The 3,481-nt window shown below is 35.7% G+C and overlaps 1 long non-coding RNA gene across 1 annotated transcript; it reads left to right on the forward strand.

Moving 5' to 3' along the window:
- The first annotated feature begins 1,112 nt into the window (after positions 1–1,112).
- Positions 1,113–2,554, forward strand: LOC108479229 (uncharacterized). Its single transcript, XR_001870438.2, has 4 exons — positions 1,113–1,489; positions 1,606–1,832; positions 1,983–2,043; positions 2,159–2,554. It is a non-coding gene; the product is annotated as an uncharacterized LOC108479229 (long non-coding RNA).
- The last annotated feature ends 927 nt before the right edge of the window (positions 2,555–3,481 follow it).

Raw genomic sequence — 3,481 nt, forward strand, 5'->3', positions numbered from 1 at the left:
GTCTCCAGAAACTTTTAACAAAAATAACACTAAGGATTCCACAATCCCAAAGTCTCAGAAACTCCAACGACAACCAAACACTTAAGTACCACCAAACACTTAATCAATGCAATATACATTTGACATGAATCACAAATGTACCTGTATTGCTACCAGATGCTTCTCGATTCCTCTTAATGCCTAATTGCACAAACCATTCTTCAATTCCCACTTTAAGCCGAAGCTTGCAACTAACTAAGAGAATATCATGAACAATCCTTAACATGATGCTCAAAAAATACACATCTAAAACATGCTCTCGTTTTCAGCTAACATCTTTCAGTACAACACCTATAACAAAAACACAAATCGAAACCTGATCCACATTCACATCTGCCTCAACCCACTAAGGCTTGTTTATTCTGGCCTGTTTCCTAGGTTGCGAATTCAAGTCATAGGACTAGAGCTTCTATTATTCTGCACTTTATTCCTTTCCTTTTTCCTCGCTCTCTAAGTAATTACTCTCTTTCAGTTCCTTGATCACATTCGACTAAAGTCGCTGAGTCACTAACCTTGACCCACAAATCCAGATTAGACCTCAATGGCCCTTTACAGATCTCTAAGCATAACGTGAACACAGCAACATCCCCAATTTCTTAATTACCGCCCTCAAATTTTTAGCGTCTTAGTAGACATGCTAATTTCCAGATTGGGCACGTTGCCCGAAGTAAAGGACTCAATGCAAGCCACTTAACTACACTTATCGCGTTATCACATATTGCATCTGTTTATACCACGTGCATTCATAGTATTTATCTAAAAAACAGAAATCTAATGTTTAACTCAGGTTTATTAAAAATCCTAAGTCTAAAGTTTTATTGAAGTTAACTCAGTTTCTTTTCTAAAGAAGAAGAGTTTATACTCTACAGTTTCTAAAACTTAACAAATTACTAAACTACTAAAGTAAATATATCTTTTTTTTAAAAATAATTCAGACTGGGCTTGTATTAATAAGATAAAACAAACTACAAAGTATAAGAGTAAAAATCTATTAACCTAAGAAAGCGGCCTAAGATTGCAGAAGGCCCCACAATAAAATAAATAAAACTTAAATAAACGGCCCAAAAGATTTCAGATAGCCAAAAACTAAACAAAATTTCTAGATATTAGTATAGAATAATCTAGAACGGCATTTAATGCGCCGAACCAGTGCCCAATCAGAATTTGCTGAATTCTGTCATCCCATCTTTCCATCATTTCACTACCTAGTTGACGATTTCAATCTTTAGAAAGCTTTTCCTTTCAAAACATTTCATTTTCCTTTTTGTTTTGAAGCTTTCTCTCTTCATTTCTTCATCTCTGGAAGCTTTCCTAGTCTGGTTCACACATCCAATCGAACCTTTTTTGTTTTTTGGTGTACTCAAGGACCTTCATTTCCAAGTATATCTCATTTTGTCTTTTTAGAGTTTCTGTTGCAAGAATATGTGCAAGAGTTTTTGCAGATCTCAATGTATGTTTGAATCTGATATTATTATAACCATTTATCTTCTGTTGGATATCATAGATATATGCCCCTACCAGTGATCGATCTTGACCCTTTGTGTTGCATTTCTTTATTATTGCAAGGGAATCTCCTTCGAAGATGATTGACTGCCATCCATTTTCGGCTCCTATTTGAACTGCTTTCCAATAGGCTATTCCTTCAGCAGCAAATATAGAAGTTATACCATTATAGATCTCTGAGCAGGATAAAATAATTTTTCCTTCCGCATTTCTAACCACAATACCTGAAACTGAACGATTTTGACTCATGTTGCATGCACTGTCGAAGTTAATCTTGATGAACTCACAAGGTGGGTGTCTCCATCTTCTATTTTCTGTTATTCTTACTGATTTTTTTCGAAACCAGTAAGTTCAGTAATGTACTCACTGATGAAGTTTGCAATTTCCTTTCCATTAGTAACTCTCTTTTCATGTATTCTTTTGTTTCGATCTCCCCATAGGGCCCAAAGTGCACAATAGAAAAGGCGACATTGACAAGGGGTAAACTGCTCAAACACCCAGGTAAGCCACTCTACAAAGCCCATGTTTTGAATCATTAAAATATTATGAAGTGATAATGTTGTCCATACTTCCACTGTAACAAGATTTTCTCGGAATATATGGTCCATTGTTTCAGCTCTTTCTCCATATCGGGGGCAGCTTGTGTTTGTTGCCAACTTCCTGTACTGCATATTTACCTTTGTAGGAAAATAATTCCATGAGAGTCTCCAGATTGTAATCTTTATTTTTTTTTGGTAGATTTAGGCTCCAAAGTTTTTTTTGTAAAATTTCCTGTAGATAGTTTGTACAGCGTAAGCTCTAGGATTTTCATCAGAACTCTGTAATAGTTTATAGGCACTTTAGACCGAGACTTCACCCGACGTTTCTCCCCCAGATGAGGAAGTCCTCGTGAGGTGTTCATGCCAAGGGGATCCGAAGGACTCTTCCAGTGTCTTCTTCTGTGAAGGTACTATTTACCAGCTCCCTCTTCTAAAGTCTATTATTGCTATCAATAAACTCATTTACCTTAAAATCACGCATAGAATTGATCGCTGTAGATAATCTAAAATTAATTGCATCTGGAATCCAAGAATCATTATCAATGGATATATTAGTACCCATACCAACCCTCCAATATAGTCATTTTGCCAATATAGCTTTAGCTTCCCAAATTTTTTTCCGCACATAAGATCAAGAATTTCCCAGACGGGAATTTAAAAAATGGTCATTCGAAAAATATTTGGCTTTAAATACTTGCGTAATGAGAGCATTCTAGTTATTAATAATCCTCCATCCTTGATTAGCTAATAAGGAAATATTAAATTGAGCATATTTCTAAAACCCATACCCTTTCTCTTTAGGGCTACACATAACTTTCCATTGGCACCAGTGAATTTAATTCCTTCCTTTATTTTTTTGCCACCAGAATCTAGCAAAAATATTTTCAAGCTCCCCACATAGTAATCTTGGTATAAGAAAGCATGTCATAGCATAAGTTGGTATTGCTTGAAGTACAAATTTTATGAAAACCTCTTTTCCCCATTGAGATAGAAGTCTTGTACTCCATTTTTCAATCCTCTGCTTAACTCTATCCTTAAGGTTCTGGAGAGATTCTTTCTTTCATCTTCCTACCACATTAGGAAGTCCTAAATATTTTTTCCATATTTTTCGAGCGCCTCATTCCCATTTCATTCAAGGTGTTTTCTTTGTCCCCTCCACTATATTAGAACTAAAGAAAATCGTGGATTTATTAAAATTCACGCATTGGTCGGAGCAAATATCATATTCCATCAAAATATCTTTTAAAATCTTTGTTCCTCTGTCTGTAGCTTCACCAAACAAAATACAATCATCTGCGAACGTAAAATCGTCTGTCCTCTTCTGCTAGCCTTAACTCCTTTTATTGAACCCTCTTTTGTTGCCAGCCTGATCAAGGACGAAAGTCCCTCACTATAAATCA

Source organism: Gossypium arboreum, chromosome 12 (assembly GCF_025698485.1).
Source record: "Gossypium arboreum isolate Shixiya-1 chromosome 12, ASM2569848v2, whole genome shotgun sequence".
Taxonomy (NCBI): domain Eukaryota; kingdom Viridiplantae; phylum Streptophyta; class Magnoliopsida; order Malvales; family Malvaceae; genus Gossypium; species Gossypium arboreum.